We start from the raw sequence: 19,692 nt of genomic DNA, 5'->3' as shown, positions 1-19,692 counted from the left end.
TCCGTGATGATGGGCATCTTTTCTTGTGTCTGTTGGTTATCCGGATGTATTCTTTAGAAAAAATGTCTATTTATGTCTTCAGCCCATTTTTAATTCAATTATTCATTATTTCGGTGTTGAGTTTATAAGTTCTTTATATATTTTTAATATGAATGTTTTATCATATATGACATTTGCAAATATCTTCTCCAATTCTGAACTTAGCCATTTTGTTTTATTGATTGTTCCCTTTACCATGCAGAAGTCTTTTATTTTGATGTAGAAATGCTTACCATACAAATGGTTGTCAAAAAAAAAAAAAAAAGATAGACTGGCAGTATTTATATTAGGTAATCTCTACTTAATATTTTTAAATTCTTATTAATTTATTTTGAAAGATAGAGAGAGTGAAGGAGAGGCAAAGAAAGAGCAAGAACAAAAATCCCAAGCCGGCTCCATGTTGTCAGTGCAGAGCTCAATGTAAGGCTCTATCTCACAGTGAGATCACAACCTTAGCTGAAATTAAGAGTCAGACACTTAACATACTGAGCCATGCAGGTGCACCTGGAGAAACTTTACTTTAAAAGAAAGTCTCTAATGAGATTCAGAAGGACACTATACCATACATAAGGAGACAATCCAACCAGAAGATCTAACATTGTAAATAATTAAGTAAACAGCAACATGGGAACACCCAAATATATAAAATGTTTAATAACAATCATAAAGGTACTACTTAATAACAATATCATGGTAGGAGGCTTTAACACCACACTTAACATCAATACACAAATCTTATGAACAGAAAATCAGAAAGTACATAATGGCTTTGAATGACACACTGGAACAGATGGACCTAACAGATATATTTAGAACATTCCATTCTAAAACAGCAGAATACACATTATTTTCAAGTGCACATGGGACATTCTCCAAAATAGAACAGATATTAGGTGACAAATCAGGCCTAAACAAATTCAAAATATTGAAATCAGACCATGCACCTTTTCTAAACAAAATGCTATGAAACTTGAAGTGACCCACAATTAAAAAAAAAAAAAATAGAAAGACCACTAATTCATAGAAGTTAAACAAGATGCTACTAAGAAATAAAAGAGTCAGTCAGGAAATCAAACTACATGGAAAACAAATAAAAGTACATGGAAACAAATGAAAATGAAAATAAAATGAACACAAACCAGTTCAAAATTTTTGGCATGCAGCAAAAGTGGTCCTAAGAGGGAGGTAGATAGCAATGCAGGCCTGCCTCAAGAAACAAGAAAAATCTCACATAAGCAACCTAACCTTAAGACCAAAGGAGCTACATAAAGAAAAACATACAAAGATAAAAGCCATCCGAATGAAGGAAATAATAAGGGTTAGAGCAGAACTAAATTATATAGAAACTAAATGATAGTAATAGTAATAGTAATAATAATAATAATAATAATGGAACACATCAATGAAACCAGGAAATGATTATTACAAAATTAATAAAATTTATGAACCTCTAGACAGACTTATCAAAAAAGAAAGAGAAAGGACCCAAATAAATATATTCAGAAGTGAGACAGGAGAGTAACCACCAACACGGCAGAAATAACAATTATAAGAGAATACTATGAAAAATTACATGCCGACAAGTGGGGCCACCTGGAAGAAGGTAACAAATTCTGAGGTGCATGGAAACTGACAAGACTGAAACAGAAAAACAGAAGAAAAAGAAAAAGAAAACAGAAAACATGGACAGACTGGTATCCAGCAATCATGAACAAGTAATCATGAAACTCCCAAGAAACAAAAGTCCAGGGCCAGATGGTTTCATACGTGAATTATACCAAACAGTTAAATACGAGTGAATACTGATTCTTCTCAAACTATTTCAAAAAAGTAGAAGAGGAAGGAAAACTTCAAAAGGCATTCTATGTGGTCAGTGTTACCCTGAAACGAAAACCAGATAAAGACTCATGATGAACATGGATGCAAAAATTCTCAACAATACACTAGCAAACCAAATCCAATGCCCCATTAAAGAATAATTCACCATGATCAAGTGGGATTTACCCTTAGGCTGCAAGGAATTCACAAATAAATCAATGTGATACTCCCCAAAAGTAAAAGAAAGGATAAGAACCACGTCATTATTTCAATAGATGCAGAAAAATCATTTGACAAAGTACAACATTAATTCATTATAAAAATGTCAACAAGGTAGTTTTAAAGGGACTATACCTGAACATAATAAAGGCCATCTGTAAAAAAAACTACTGTTAACATCATCCTTAATGGGGATAAACCGAGAGCTTTTCCTCTCCAGTCAGGAACTAGATACAGATGTCCATCTGACCACTGTTATATAAAATAGTACTTGAAGTACTAGCCACAGCTGGGAGACAACAAAAAGTAATAAATAGCATCCAAATTTGCAAGGGAGAACTTTCTTTTCTTGCAGATGAAATGATAGTGTCATGAAACTGAAGAGACTCCACCAAAGACCTGCTAGATAAAGTAATTCAGTAAATCACAGTATACAAAATCAGTGTAGAGAAATATGTTGCCTTTCTGTATAGCAGTAATGAAGTGACAGAAAGATAAATTAAAGAATCGGTCCCATTTGTAATTTCACCATAAACAATAAGATACCTATGAATAGGGGCACCTGGGTGGCTCAGATGGATAAGCGTCTGACTCTTGATTGTGGCTCACATCATGATTCTTGGGTCATGACATTGAGCCCTGTGTCAGAATCTGCACTGAGCATGGAGCCTGTTCAATATTCTCTCTCTCTCTTTCTCTGTCTGTTTTCTCTCTCTCTTTCTGTGTGTGTGTGTGTGTGCGTGTGTGTGTGTGTGTGTTCTCTCCCCTGGTAATTATCTCTTTCTCTCTCTCTAAAAATAAAATTAAAAAAAATACATATATACTATTAAATAAACTTAACCAAAGAGGTGAAAGACCTGTACTCTGAAAACTATAAAACACTGATGAAAGAAACTCAAGGTGACAAAAAGAAATGTAAAAATCAGTCTATGCTCATGGACTGAAATAACAAATATTGTTAAAATGTCCTCTTTACCCAACACAATCCATATAGTTAATGCAATCTCTTTCAAAAGAGCAACAGCATTTTTTTCACAAAACTAGAACAAACAATCCTAAATTTTGTATGTAACCACAAAATATCCCAGGTAGCCAAAACAATCTTGAAAAAGATAACCAAAACTGGAGGCACCACAATTCTTAACTTCAAGTTATATTACAAACAAGTATATGGTAGATTAATCTTCAACAAGATAGGGAAGAATGTCCAATGGGAAAAAGGCAGTTTTTTAAATAAACGGTGTTGGGAAAACTGGACAGCGACATGCAACAGAATAAAACCAGAACATTATCATACACCAAATACAAAAATAAATTCAAAATGAATTAAAGACCTAAATGTGGGCCTGAAGTCATCAAAATCCTAGAGGAGAAGACAGACAGTAGCCTCTTTGACATCAACCATAGCAACTTCTTTGTAGATATGTCTCTGGAGTCAAGAGAAACAAAACAAAAGCACAAATCAACTAATGGGACATTCCATTTACATTTCTGTGGGTCCACTATCATATATCAGTTCTTCAGTGATGTGCCTGCCTTTGACTTGTTCTGAGGAACATGCAACTATTAATTTCAGTGTGGCCATTGATGTCTATTATGCATTTTCATTTTAGTGTGCATTGTGGTCTCTTATGTATACATTTTTACACTGTGTCAAAGATCCCAACCAGACAGAAGCAGTCCAAAACTTTTTCACCTGCTTGCCTTATCTCATTGTGGTGAGTGCGTGCATTCCTTCTAACAAGCTCTATTTGCTTATTTAAAGCCAGCCTCTGGTCAGCATGCTCTTCTGGACTTGTTTGTGTCTGTGTTCTTTTCTGTGATAGAACAAGGCCCCTAAACTTGAGGCCTGTTACCTACTGTCTGAGGATCAAAGGTATTACATCACCTCTTGGTAAAGTCCTATGAAAGGCTGAAAGGAGTAGAATAATGGAAAGATAACTAAAGCTGAAGTGATGAGTAGGATTATTTATTTTGTGCCACAATTAACTAGCTTTTGGAATTATTTGAATCACAGATGAATATATCATGGCGACTTGTTGGTAATTATCTTGGATTGTCAGTTTCAATATAAATTAATTTCTCTTATACTCTTTCACTTTCTGTTTTAATTATATAGGAATTATGAAGTTTTCTTCTTACAACTTTGATGATTTGAACTTCTGTACTGAGCTCCATATACATGAGATTTATGAGATTTTTATTCTTCTGAAATTATCATGTTCCATTATATTTTATTTATTTTGTATGTTAACCTTAGATTTTGCATCTATATTTTATTTATTCCAGCTATACCTTTTACTTTTCGGTATCTTACGGAAATTTGATTTTAATTTAAAATGATTGGGGCACTTGGGTGGCTCTGTAAGTCAAGCGTCCAGCTTGATTTTGGCTCAGGTCATGATCTCATAGTTTGTGAGTTTGAACCCTGCATCAGGTTCCATACTGACATCGCAGAGCCTTCTTGGGGTTCTCTCTCTCTTTTTTTTTTTCTCTCCCTCTCTCTGCCTCTCCTATGCTTACTCCCTCTCACTCACTCTCTCAACGTAAATAAATAAACTTAAAAAATTAAAAATAATTTTGGGGCACCTGGCTGGTTCCATCAGTAGAACATGCAATTCTGACTCACTCGGTAGAGCATGTGACTCTTGAACTCTGGGTTGTAGGTTCAAGGCCCAAGTTGGGTGTAGAGACTACTTAAAAATAAAATTTTTCAAAAAAATAAATAAAATGATTTAACTAAGCTTTGCAGTTTAATAAAATACTTGATTTTTTCACAAGCTTCAGTAATTTGACTAATATATGTTTGATGATGGATTTAATACAATTACTCATACATTGAAGAATATGATTCTCTCACATCTTTGTTCCTTTTGATGAAATCATATTTTTTGGAATGAGATATTTTCCTCATTATAAAATAACTCCCAACAAACAAAAGTCCAGGACTAGATGATTTCACAGGGGGATTTCAGCAAACATTTAAAAAATAGTTAATAAATATTCTTCCAAAACTATCCTAAAACATAGAAGAGGAAGGAAAACTTCCAAGTTCATTCTATGAGACCAACATTACCTTAATAATAAAGCTAGATAAAGGTATCTAACAAAAACTCAATTAAGACACCACACACAAAAAAGAAGACCATGGGGCAATAACTCTGATGAACATAAATGCAAAGTCCTCAACAAAACACTAGCAAATCAAATTCAACAACACGTTTAAAAAGAAAATCTTCACCATGATTATGTAGGATTTATTCCCAGGATGCTAGTGTGGTTCAATATTTGCAATCACTCAACATAATACATCACATAAATAAAAGATATAAAGCATATAATCATTTCAATAGATGAAGAAAAAGCATTTGCCAAAGTTATTACATTTATGATAAAACCCCCAACATAGTAAATTTAAAGGGAACATGTTTCAACAAATTAAAGACCTTATATAAAAAACCCACAGTGATATCATACTAAATAAAGAGCAACTGGAAGTTTTTCCTCTAAGGTCAGGAATAAGACAAAGATGTGCACTCTCAACATTTTTGTTGAACATAGTACTGGAAGTCATTGCCACAGAAATCACCAAAAACAAAAACAAAAACAAACACAAAAATGAAGAAATGAAAGGCTTCTGAATTCATAAGGAAGAATTAAAATTTTCACTATTTGCAGATTACATGATACTATATAGAGAAAATCCTAAAGACTCCACCAAAAAAAACCAAAAAACAAAAACAAAAACAAAAAGCAAAACAAAACAAAACAAAAAAACCTCTACTAGAACGGATAAATTCAATTTAGTCACAGGATACAAAATCAATGTACAGAAATGTGTTGCCTTTTTATATACTAATAGTGAAAGTGTAGAAAGTGAAGTTAAGAAAACAATCTTATTTTTTAAATTGTATTATTTATTTTTTGTGTTAAACTCTATAAGTTCTTTATATATTTTGGATACTAACCTTTTATCAGATGTCTAATTTGCAAATATATTCTCCCTTTTCATAGATTGCCTTTTAGTTTTGTCGATTGTTTCTTTCACTGTGCAGAAGCTTTTTACTTTGATGAAATTCCAATTGTTTATTTTTTACAATTGCACGAAAAGGAATAAAATATCTAGGAATAAACTGAACCAAAGATGTGAAAGGCCTGTACTCTGAAAACTATAAAACACTGATGAAGTAACAGACAACACAAAGAAATGGAAAGACATTGCATGCTCATTGGTGGAAAACAAAAAATCGTGAAATTGACTATACTACACAAAGCAATCTGCAGATCTAATGAAATCCTTATCAAAATACCAAGAGAAGTATTTCCAGAACTAGAACAATCCTAAAATTTTTATGGAACAAAAAAAAGGGAAAAAAAAGAAAGAAAAAAGAAAAAAAGCCTTAAATAACCAAAGCAATTTTAAATCTTAAAAAAAAAAAAAAAAAAAAAAAGCAAAGCTGGGGGTATAAGAATTCCAGACTTTAAGTTCTATTGCAAAGTTGTAGTGATCAAAACAGGATGGTACTGGCACAAAAAGCAAACACATAAATACATGGAACAGAATAGAAAACTCAGAAATAAAACCACAATTATATGGTCCATTAGTCTTAGGTAAAAGAGGGTAGAACACACAATGGGCAAAAGACAATCTCTTCAACATATGGTTTTCAGAAAACTGGACAGCTATATGCAAAGTAGTGACACTGGACCACTTTTTCATGCCATTCACAAAAAAAGTTCCAATAGGTTAAGACCTAACTATGTTACCTGAAACCATGAAAGAAAAAAAAAAATAGAAGAGGATACTGGAAGTAATATCTCTGACATTACTGTAGCAACACTTTTCTACATATATCTCCTGAGGCAAGGCGGAAAAAAAGTAAAAATAAACTATTGGACTATATACAAATAAAATGCTTCTGCAAAGGGAAGGAAACATTCAACAAAAGTAAAAGCCTACTGAATGAGAGAAGATATTTGCAAATGACATAGCTTATTAAGGACTAGTGTGCAAACTATATAAGAAAGGATACAACTGAACACTGAATAAACAGGTAACTCAATTAAAAATAAGCAGAAATATGAACAGACATTTTTCCAAGGAAGACATACAGATGGCCAACAGACACACGAAGAGATGTTCAACCTTATGTGCATCACCAGAGAAATGGAAATCAAAACTACAATGAGGTATCATTCACAACAGTCAGAATGGCTAAAATCAAAGACACAAGAAACACAAAGGCACAAGAAAGTGTCAGTAAGGATTGGTGGGGTGGACAAAAGGATGGATAAACTAGGGGTCCAATGGGGAATATGACAAAAGATTCAAGGAAACTAAATGGAAGCTCTAAGGTGGCAAAAGAGAAAAAAGAAGGGAAAACCATAGGAAGGAAGAAATCCTAAGTGAGCCAGTTTGGGGAGATCTTTTTCATATCTTCATTGATTTGATTGCTTCTTTTCAGACTCAGTTTACAAAAGAAGCATATGGAACTCTAAGTCATCCTCAGCAGCACCATTTCAACAAGATGATGTCAGAGCTGACAGGGCATATAGTCATCAGGGATTCAAATAGGGGTTTAGGTCATTAGAGAAGTGACCGTGGGTAGAATAGGACCAAACTGGAAGAGCAGAGAAGCCTCAAAAAATAGCTACTATCAGGGTCTGAATAGCATCTTCCAATTACTTTCCAGTATCAGCTTCTGGCCACAAAATTCTCACAATAAAAAACATCCTTTCAAATATATTATTTCTAGCTTTCAACCAAGATAAACAGTAAAAATTTGTGAAAGTATTAAACTGTTTTTTTAATATTTTTTTTCCTTTTTATTTTAAACCAAAGTTACACCTATCAAGGGACCCAAGACCAAAGCTAATTTGTCTTTTATGACTTGATGATAGACTCAATAGGTGTCTCAAAGACAGTATGACACATGCACCCTCTACAAGGTCCTGAACCATTCCCAAAGAAAGCGAGAAGAAAGACTTAGAGAATCTTCCCAGAGCTGGCCATGGACAGTAGGATGTTAGCTGCAGCAGGGATGTAAACATATCCCTCACCATATTTTGGTGCCCCCAACCTAACAGAGGGCTTCCTGAACACATAAGATCCAGTACCTGCAAGCCTTGTCAGGCAGAAAGCCAAGCCCAGTTCTCAGGATACAAAATGAGCATCAGGAAAGCAAGAGCTGTCCCTGGGAAAAGTTCAATGAAGTAAAATATACACGATGACAAACAACAAAATTATACTCCCTGAAATGCCACTCCCTTCCTATCTTTACTACTCCATCACTCAGCATCTTGCAGGAACCAGTTTCAAGGCTTAATGAATTCAACCTTTGCTGTGTTTCCTTTTGCAAAAAAGAAGAGTCTTGTAGGTTTCCATATGTGATGTCTTTTACGTTAAATATTTTACTTAATGTATTATTGGGATCACTACATATCAGCTCATAGATTACTGTCATTACTTTTTATAGCCAAAAAATAATCCATTGCATATATATGATATAGTTTATTTAACAAAAATCCTATGTTTTTGTACTTTCCAAATTTTCACAATTACGAATAATGCTGCAAATAAAAAGCCTTGTGAAAATGTACTACCAAATATGGGAAGTACATCTTCAGAGTGTCATATAACTGAGTCAGTGATGGCTTCTGTATACTAGCTGCTACATCTTTACTTATTAATAGTCTAGAACCATAGCTCAAATTCAACTGGTATCTAATTTTAACTTTTACACATCTAATTGTTTTGAATACAGCAAAAGAAATAAATATAATGGGAAATTTTTAGCCATATATAAAAATTCCTATGTTATATACCCCACAAAACTGCACCAAATATCTAATAGTTATACATCAGGCAAATATGAGACTATATATTAAAACAAAAACAAAAACAGAAAACAAACAAAACACCAAGCCACTGTGTCAAGGAATACATTTTTGTTTCTAACTCCTTGCTTTTTATTTCTTCTTTCCTGGTAAATTTTAAGAATCATTTGAAAACAATTTTTTTATTAAAAAATATTTGTTGGATTTGTTAGCACTTTTCTAAAGTTTTTATTTAAATTTCAGTTGGTTAACATGGAGCATAACAAGTTTCACGTGTACAATATACTGATTCAACACTTCCATACAACACCCAGCGCACATCACAAGAAGTGCACTCCCCTGATGCCCATCACCTATTAACCCCATCCCAGTAACCACCTTCCCTCTGTTTACCATCAGGTTGTTCTTGATATTCAAGAGTCCGTTACTTGGTTTGCCTCCCTCTCTTTTTATTTCCATCTTTGGTTCTCTATTTTTTTTCTTAAAGTCCACATATGAGTAAAATCATATGATATTTGTCTCTCTCTGACTGACTTATTTGCTTAACACTTCACTCTCTAGCTCCATCATGTCATTGCAAATAGCAAGGTTTCATTCTTTTTTGTAGCTGAATATTATTCCATTGTATAAAAATATCACATCCTCTTTATGCATTCATCAGTCACTGGACCCTTGGTCTGTTTCCAAAACTTGTCTATTGTAGGTCGTGCTGCTATAAAGTGACATGCATGTATCACTTTGAATTAGTATTTTCCTATTCCATGGGTAAAAACCTAGTAGTGTAATTGCTGGATCATAGGGTAGTTCTGTATTTAAGTTTTTGAGGGAACTCCATAATATTTTTCACAGTGGATACTCCAGCATTTCCACCAACAGTGCAAGAGTGTTGCACTGAATCTTCTCTGAATCTTCATGCACACGTGTTGTTTCTTGTGTTGTTGATTTTAGCCATTCTGACAGGTGTGAGGAAATTGTGGTTTTGATTATTATTTCCCTCATGATCAGAGATGGTAAGCATTTTTTCATGTGTTTGTTGGCTATCTGCATGTCTTATTTTGAAAAACAAACCTAACATATCTTCTTCCCATTTTTAATTATATTATTCACCTTCAGGATGTTGAATTTTATGTTATTTATATTTTTTGGTTATAAACCCTTTATCAGATATGTAATTTGTAAATATATTCTTCAAATCCATAGGTTGCCTTTAGTTTTGTTAATTATTCCCTTTGCTGTGTGGAAGGTTTTTTGTTGTTGCTGTTTGTTTTGTTTTTTGGTTTCTTGTATTTTTTAAATGAAGTCCCAATAGTTTATTGTCCTTTATTTCCCTTGCCTCAAAGGACATATCTGGTAAGTTAATGCTATGGCCAATGTCAAAGAGGTTACTGTGTTGTCTTCTGTGATATTGATGGTTTCAGGTCTCACAGTTAGGTATTTAATAGATTTTAAATTTATTTTTCTGTATGGTTCATGAAATTGGTCTAGTTTTATTGTTTTGCATGCAGCTGTCCAGTTATCTCAGCACTAGTGTTTGAAGAAACTATCTTTTTGCCATTGGATAGTCTCTCTTGTTTTTTTTTTTTCAAATACTAATTGGCAATGTAGATGTTAACTCATTTCTGGAGATTTTATTGTGTTCTATTGGTCTATGTGTCTATTTTTTGTGCCAGTATCATACTTTCTTAATCACTAAAGTTTTGTAATATAACCTGAAGTCTGGAATTGTGATGCCTGCAGTTTTGCTTTTCTTTTTCAAGATTGCTTTCAGTATTCAGGGTCTTTTGTGGTTCCATACAAATTTTAGGATTGTTTGTTCTTGCCCTGTGAAATATACTGGTGGTATTTTGACCAAGATTGCATTAAATGTGCAGGTTGCTTTGAGTAATATAGAAAACATAAGAATATTCATTCTTCCAATTCATAAGCATGAAATACTTTTCCATTTCTTTGTGTCATCTTCAATTTCTTTCATTAGTGCTTGATAGTTTTCAGAGTACAGGTCTTTCTAGTCTTTGACTAGGTTTATTCCTAGATATCTTATTGTTTTTGGTGCAATTGTAAATGGGATCGATTCCTTCATTAGTCTTTCTGCTGTTTCAATATTGGTGTAGAGAAATTCAAGGGATCTCTCTTTGTTGATTTTAAACCCTGTGAGTTCACTTAATTTGTTCATCAAATTTCTGTGTTTTTTGGTGGAATCTTTTGGGCTTTCTACATAGAGTATCTTGTAATCTGTAATTAACGACAATTTTACTTCTTCCTTGATTATTTGGTAACTTTTCTTTCATTTTGTTCTCTGATTTCTGTCTAGGACTTACAGTACTATTTTCAATAACAGTGGTAACAGTGGACATCCTTATCTTATTCCCGACCTGAGAAAGAAAGTTATTAGTTTTTCCCCATTGAAGATGATATTACCTGTGGGTATTTAATAGATGGCTTTTGTTATGTTGTAGCATATTTCCTCTAAACGTACCTTCTTGACGGTTTTTATCATGAATGAATATTGTAATATGACAAATGTTTTTTCTGCATCTGTTAAAATGATCATATGGTTCATATCGTTTATTTTATTAATATGGTATGTCACTTTGATTTGTAAATATTGAACCACCCTTGCAAACTAGAAATAAAACCCACTTGAACATGGTGAATGCTTTTTTTCAAGGTATTGTGGATACAGTTTGCTAGCATTCTACTGAGAATTTTTGTATCTATATTTACCAGGAATATTGGCCTGTAGCTATTATTATTATTATTATTATTATTTTAGTGGAATCTTTGGTTTTGGAACCAGGGTAATACTGCCCTATGGATGAATTTGGAAGTTTTTCATCCATTTGTATTTTGAAATAGTTTGAGGAGTATGGGTATTAAGTCTTCCTTAAATGTTTGGTAGAATTCACCTATGAAACCAACTGGTCCTGGACTCTTGTTTGTTGAGAGTTTTTGATTAGTGATTTAATTACTGCTGGTTATTAGTCTGTTCAGGTTTTCTATTTTTTATTTCAGTTTTTGTAGCTCATACATTTCTGGCATTTATCCATTTCTTCCAGGTTGTCCAATTTGGGGCATATAGTTTTTCATAATATTCTCTTGCAATTGTTTGTTTTTCTGTGGTGTTGGTTGTTATTTCTCTACTCTCTTTTGTGATTTTATTTATTTGTATCATTTCTTGTTTCTTCTTGATAAGTCTGGCTTGAATTCTTTTTTTTGTTTGTTTCTATATCATCTATTTCTGCTTTATTCTTTATTATTTCCTTCCTTAAGCTGTTGTAAGCCTTTGTTTATTGTTATTTTTCCAGCTCCTTTAGGTGTATGGTTAGGTTGCTTATTTGCAATTTTTCTTGCCTCCTAAGTTAGGCCTCTATCACTATATACTTCCCTATTAGGACCGCTTTTGCTTTGCTTCATCCCAAAGGTTTGGACCTTTGTGTTTTCATTTTCATTTGTTTCTATGATTTTTTTTTAAATTTCTTCTTTACTTTTCTGGTTGACCTATAAGTTGTTTAATAGCATGTAGTTTACACTCCATGTATTTAAGTCTTTCCAGATTTTTTTGTGGTTGAATTGTAGTTTCAAACATTGTTCTCAGAAAAGGTGCATTGTGTAAGTTCAACCTTTTTTTGTACTTGTAGAGGCCTGTCTTTTTACCTAGTATGTGATCTATTCTGGGGAATGTTCCATGTACACTAGAAAGAATGTGTATTCTATTGGTTTAGGATGGAATTTCTGAATGTATCTGTTAAGTCCATCTGATCTAGGGTGTCATTCAAAACTATTATTTCCTTGTTTATTTTGCCATTACATTACTGTCCATTGATGTAAGTGGGGTGTAAAGAGTCCCTTACTGTTATTGTGTTATTATCAAAGAGTTTATGTTTGTTATTAATTGTTTCATATATTTAGGAACTTTCATATTGGGGGCATAAATATTTACAATTCTTAGATCTTCTTGATGTGTTGTCCCCTCTGTTATAATACGGTGCCCTTCTTCATCTCTTGTTACACTCTTTGTTTTAAAGTCTAGTTTGTCCAATATCAGTATTGCTACACCGGCTTTCTCTGGATGTCTATTTGCATGATAAATGTTTCTCTACCCTTTCAGTTACAATCTGCAGGTGACGTTAAGTCTAAAATGAGTCTCTTGTAGGCAGCTTATGGATGGATCTTCTTTTATCCATTCTGACTCCTTGTGTCTTTAGATTTAAGTTCATTTACATGCAGAGTGATTATTGATATATATGAATTTAGTGCAATTTTAGTGCTTCTTATAAAATATAATAACATTTCTATGATATAGAATCATATATTTCTCCTTGATTCATTACATTTGCCATGTACAATACTTGTACATATATTACAAACACCACAAAGCAATGCTATAATTTTTGTTTTAAAATAGTTACAGGGGTTATAAAGAAATTAAGGAATAGTCCAAATAAGAACACAAGTCTCATAATTATTCATCTATTGATTGTTTTTCTTTTATGCTATTCACTATTTTTCTTAGGAGCGGACTTTATATTATATCATTTCTTTCAGTCTGAACAATTTACTATGGTACTCTGTAGTATACTTTGCCATCTGCACAACACCTTTATATTTTCTTCAAACTTTAATCATATTTTTGAACATTAAAAAGTTCAGTTTCAGGGCAACTGGGTGGCTCAGTTGGTTAACCTCCCATCTTCTGCTCAGGTTATGACCTCACAGTTCATGAGTTTGAGCCCTATGTAAGGTTCTGTGCTGACGTCTGAGAGCCTGAACCCTGCTTCAGATTGTGTGTCCCTCCCTCTCTCTGTCCCTGCCTTGCTTGCACTCTGTCTCTGTCTCTTAAATAAATAAATATATATATATATATATATATATATATTAATTTCAGTTGAACATTTTTCACTTCAGTATTTTAAAAAATATTTTTTGGGGCGCCTGGGTGGCTCAGTCGGTTAAGTGGCCGACTTCAGCTCAGGTCACGATCTCACAGTCAGTGAGTTCAAGCCCCGCGTCGGGCTCTGGGCTGATGGCTCAGAGCCTGGAGCCTGCTTCCGATTCTGTGTCTCCCTCTCTCCCTGACCCTCCCCCGTTCATGCTCTGTCTCTCTCTGTCTCAAAAAGAAAAAAAAAAGTTTAAAAAAATATTTTTTCTACCTTATTTGGGGTATCATTATTCTTAAACAGAAAAAATCTTTTATTTGTAACATTTCTCTACTTATAGAAAAAAATTTTTTTTGCTTTTTACCTTTAATGCTATTTATAGTTTGCTTTTAATATTTTACAGCTATTTATTTTTGTTTGAGTTATTTGTATGGGTGTATGTGTGTGTGTGTGTCTGCCTGTGTTTTGCTTTGGGTTTAGCAACTTGTACCTACAGGTTTCTGTGTTTAAGAAAATGCTGGCCATATGTTCAACAAATTTGGAAGTAAATGTTATCCCTTATTTTTCTGTAGTTCATTATATTAAGTAATTTCTTTCACTTTATGTTCAGTTTAAATATTTGTTCAGAAAAAATTAATTTCATAATTTGAAATTTCAAAGTTATAATTTCCATTTTTTAATGTTTCCATTTCTTTTTTTGAGACATTTCACTTGTGCTAAGTTTTTACATGCATTGAAAACATGTTTTGTTTTATTTATTGAGATAAATGCCCAATTTTAATATCATTGTTTCAAAATTAGGTTCATTTTGAGTTTAACTTTTTTTCACATATCATCGTGTGTAATTTAGGGGTACTTCATATGGTACGCAATTGTGCATTTTGTCCTGAACGATATTAATGCTAAGTTGTGGAGAATCTGAATTCTATTTCCTTTTTTCAATAAGTATTATTTCTATTTTTAGCTGAAAATATCTTGAATGGTCTTGAAGTACAACTTACATGTCATGTTGCAGTAGATTTAGTCTCCTTCAGATCTTATCTTGACTGGACTTCTTTAATTCTTTCTTTGCATGTATGATTCAGGACTATTTCAGAGATTTGGGTACACAGTGTTTGGCTTCTTTGGCTCTAACTTTAAAAACTCCTTCACTTGGAGGGAGCTAAGATGGCAGCATAGTAGGAGGCCACTAGGCTCATCTCATCCCTTGAACACAACTAGATAAATATCAAATCACTCTGAATACCCAATAAATCAACATGAGGATTGACAGAAAAAAACTTCATAATTAGAGGGAGAGAAGAGGTAGTGGTGGGGGAAGTAAGAAGTGCAGACACATGATTTGGAGGAAAAGCAAATCTCTGGTGCTATGGCGGGGTAGAAGCTATGGTTATAGAGAAAGACAAGAGGAACACACAGTGGAACACACAAGGACACTTCCCCAAAGCTATTGTCTGGGAAAATGAGAGGGGTTGATTTTTTCTAGTTTTTGCAACCAGTGAGGCTTGAAGACTGCAATTTTAAAAGTCTGCCAGCTTGGTTGTAAAGAGACCTGAGGACTCTGCCTTACTCCTAAAGAGAGGATAAGGAGACAACCCACAGACAGCATCATCTGAGGAACACCTAAGGTACACAGGGAAAGATTGTGCACTTTTCTTGGAGGACATCCATGAGATGTGACATTCTCAGATGTCTTTCTGAGGACAAAAGAGCCAGCAGGTATCATTTCCCTCCCCTGCCTCTCAGCATAGGTGTAGAGCTGGCTGCCAAGGGAAGATTGGTCCCAACACTGACTGCTTAGCCTGCTTGCTCCAAGTCCCATGACCTTGCACTCTGGTTTGACTTTTATAGGTCAAACCTGCATTGGTCCCACTGCGCAAGACCCTCTCCCAGAAGACCAGTGTAGGCTTCTGGCCACATGACCTCCCTAAAGCCTGGAGATATTTATTTATTTATTTATTCATTCATTTATTTCTTTATTTAACATATAGTGTAATAATGGTTTCAGGAGTATAATTTAGTGATTCATCAATTACATACAACACTCAGGGTTCATCCCAACAAGTGCCCTCTTTCATGCCTCTCACCCCATTAGTCCTTCCCCCAACCCAACAGCCCACCAGCAACCCTCAGTTTGTTCTCTGTATTCAAGAGTCTTTTATAGTTTGTCTCCCTATTTGTTTTTATCTTATTTTTTCTTCCCCTCCTCTATGTTTATCTGTTTTGTTTCTTAAAAGTCAGCAGGCTTGGCTGAGATAGAGCCTAAGGCGCTGAATTGCCCCTCAAGACAATGCAGGCTAAAATCCCAGGGGCAGACAGTGTGAAAACAATGATCTGAAAAATACCTGGGACACACAGTGCTTATTAGCTCTTCTGGAAGTGCTACTCTAAGAGCAGGAAGCTCTGCTCTGAGACCACACTCAGAGGACAAATGAGCTGATTTGTGTTATTTCCCTCCTCTAAGATTCATTATAAACACAAAACCACTGTCAGTAAACAGCATAGTTCTGTGATTGGCTGCCTAAACTGCTTAAATCATGTGCCACCCCTCTATGCTCTATAGGTACTGCCATTCTCAGGCAAGTGTGCCTTAGTTCCAGTGCAGAAGGCCTCTTCCACAGAAAACCAGGAGAAACCCTTACTCACAAGACATCCCCTGATCAGAGAGTTCTACAAGGCTTTAGTGCTAATGGAAGTACCGCTGATCCCAATTAACTAGTGGAGAAGAGCACACCTACTTAAAATTCATAACATTCTGGACAAGGTACAAACACTGCCCACTGCAGGCAAGGAGAGCCTTTGCAGATGGCTGGCCCAAAGGATAGTGCAGGCAAAACACAGCAGCCAAGTGCATGCAGCACACACCAGAGACACTCCCTGAAGAGCCAAGCCCTGGACACTATATGACCTCTTCTTCATAAAGCCATTACTCTCAAGATCTGGAAACATCACAGGGTTTTCTAACACAGAGAAGGAAGCAGAAACATAGACAAAATGCCAAGATGGAGGAATTCATGCCAAATGAAAGAATAAGGTAAGGTCATGGCCAAAGATCTAATCAAAACAGATATAAGTAATTAAAATTATGGATAATTTAAAGTAAAAATCATGAAGTTACTCACTGGGCTTGGGGAAGAAAAAGACTTCAGGGAGACCTTTACCCCAGACATAAAAGGCAAACAAAACAAAACAAAACAAAAACAATGAATCAGGAACGAAAAATGCAATAACTAAAAAAAAAAAAAAAAAAAAAAAAAAAAGAAAAATGCAATAACTGAGAATTGAAGAGACTGAAATCAATGACCACAATGATGGAAGAAGTAGGGGAATAAATAAGTGATATAGAAATTAAAATTATCGGGAATAATGAAGCTGAAAAAAGAGAAAAAGAAGAATTATGGAACACAAGAATAGAGTTAAGGAAAAAAAGCAACTCCATCAAACATAATAACATTCATATTATAGGAGTCCCAGAAGAAGAAGTGAGAGAAAATTTGAACAGACCAATAATCAGCAAATAAATTGAATCAGTAATAAGAAAATTCCAAACAAACAAAAGTCCGGGGCCAGATGGCTTTCACAGGTGAATTCTACCAAATGTTTAAAGAAGAGTGAGTACCTATACTTCTCAAACTTGAAGAAATTAAACTTCTAAACTTGTTCTATCAGACAAGCATTATCCTGATACCAAAACCAGGTAAAGAGTCCACTAAGAAAAAAAGAAAAGAAAAAAGAAAAAGAAAAACAAGCAAACAACAACAAAAAACTACAGGCCAATATCCATGATGAACATAGATGCAAAAATTCTCAATAAATTACCAGCAAATTGAATCCAACAGTACACTAAAGAATCATTCACCATGATAAAATGGTATGTATTCTTGGGCTGCAAGAGTGGTTCAATGTTTACAAATCAAGAAACATGAGACACTACAGTAATAAAAGGAAGGATAAGAACCATAAGATCCTTTCAAGAAATACAGAAAAAGCATTTGACAGGGTACAGCATTCATTCATGATAAAAATAGTCAACAAAGTAAGGTTAAATGTAACATATTTCAACATAATAAAGCCATATATAAAAACTCCACAGTTAATATTATCCTCAATGGGAAAAACTGAGGATTTTTCCTCTACAATCAGGAAAAAACAAGCATGTCCTTTGTTACTTAACATTGTACTGGAAGTTCTAGGTCACAGGATTCAGACAACAAAAAGAAATAAAATACATCACAATTAGCAAGGAATAAGTCAAACTTTCCCCATTTCCAGATGACATGATACTCTATATAGAAAATCCTAAGACTCTGCCAACTCTAGCAATTGCTAGAACTGCTACACAAAATCAGTAAAGTCACAGGCTATAAAATCAATGTACAGAAATCTGTTGCATTTCTATACACCAATAATGAAACAACAGAAAGATAAGTGAAGGAATCCATCCCATTTACAATTGCATCAAAAACATAAACTACTTAGGAATAAACTTAACCAAAGAAGTAAAAGATCTGTATGATGAAAACTATAGAACACTTATAAAAGAAATTGAGGAAGAAACAAAGAAATAGAAAATCATTCCGGGAGGAGCCAAGATGGCAGAACAGCATGGAGGCTTTTGTGTGTCTCGCACCCATGAAATACAGCCAGACCAACACTAAACCATCCTACACACCTAGAAAACTGATTGGAAGATTAACACAACAACCTGCACAACCTGAACCACAGAATTCTTCGTACACAACACGAAGAGCTCAACTTGGGGAGCAAGAAGCCATGAAAGGTGGGGAACCCCTTTTGTGTGTGGAGAGAGGATGGATACTGGGGAGGTGGGGAGCATACAGAAAAAGCACCCCTTCCAAAAATCAGCTGGAGAGAAAGTGGATAATTGAAAACAGCCACAGGGACTAAACTAAAAAGGGAGAAAGGAGAAAGGAGAAAGGAGAAAGGAGAAAGGAGAAAGGAGAGGGTTTAAATTCCATTAAGACTGTAACAAGGGGAGGGCAAAGGCTGCAACTCTGCAGCTCGATACCTGGTGGTGCTCTGGTGGGAAAGGTAAATCGCCAGGAACAGAGTGGGGTCCAGGAGATTCTCAGGCCACGCGGGGAAAAGTGGCACTGCTGGAAGGACATTAGGTAGAGACTGTTGAAGCCACCTGGTCCCAGCAGACCCCAGAGGCAGCCACATTTGCTGGTGCTGGGGAAAGGTCATTGAGGGTGAAGCTTGGTGCCAGATGTGTGTTGTGATTCTCCAAAATCTGTGAAACGCTGACGCTACAGTGTCTCGCAATCTTTTTTGGGGGTGGGCTGGCACCTGGCCACAGTCTCAGAGCACCGGCAACAGCAGGGTCCATAGGGCATTCCTGGGTGCAGCTGACATTCAGCCATTGCTTGGTGAGACACTCCCACAGAGGGCCAGAAGGGGTCAAAGCTACAGTCCTTCAGAAATAAGGGGCCAGGGAAAACAGCCGCATCTGAGACAAAACTTGGGAGAGAGGTACTGCTTGGCACCTGGCATAGAGAGTTGAAAAGCCTGTCATGGAGAGTTGAAAAGTGGGGAGGGGACAAGAAGTGAAGACAGGGAATTGGTGTGCAATTGCTGATGTGGGAGAACAGACTGGGTAGCTGGGTGACGCCATTTTCACTGCTCCCTTGCATGTGCCTGGGCACCTATGAGCACCACAACAATCCACCCCAGTAGGCTAGTAGCACCATCTAGTGGAGACCAGACTGTTACACTCAGCCCTGCCCAACTAGGCCAACTTTGCTCTTTAAGAACACAAGTCTCACCTCTGGATTAGTTTATGGACTATAAAGAGCTACATAGACTGACCTCTAGGGGAAAAGGAAGCAACTTCAGTCCTACTTCAATCTGTTAGCAGGTTCATCTATTCAATTCTTTTTCT

The sequence above is a fragment of the Panthera uncia genome, assembly GCF_023721935.1.
Source record: "Panthera uncia isolate 11264 chromosome A1 unlocalized genomic scaffold, Puncia_PCG_1.0 HiC_scaffold_17, whole genome shotgun sequence".
Taxonomy (NCBI): Eukaryota; Metazoa; Chordata; class Mammalia; order Carnivora; family Felidae; genus Panthera; species Panthera uncia.
This window is presented reverse-complemented; position numbering follows the sequence as displayed.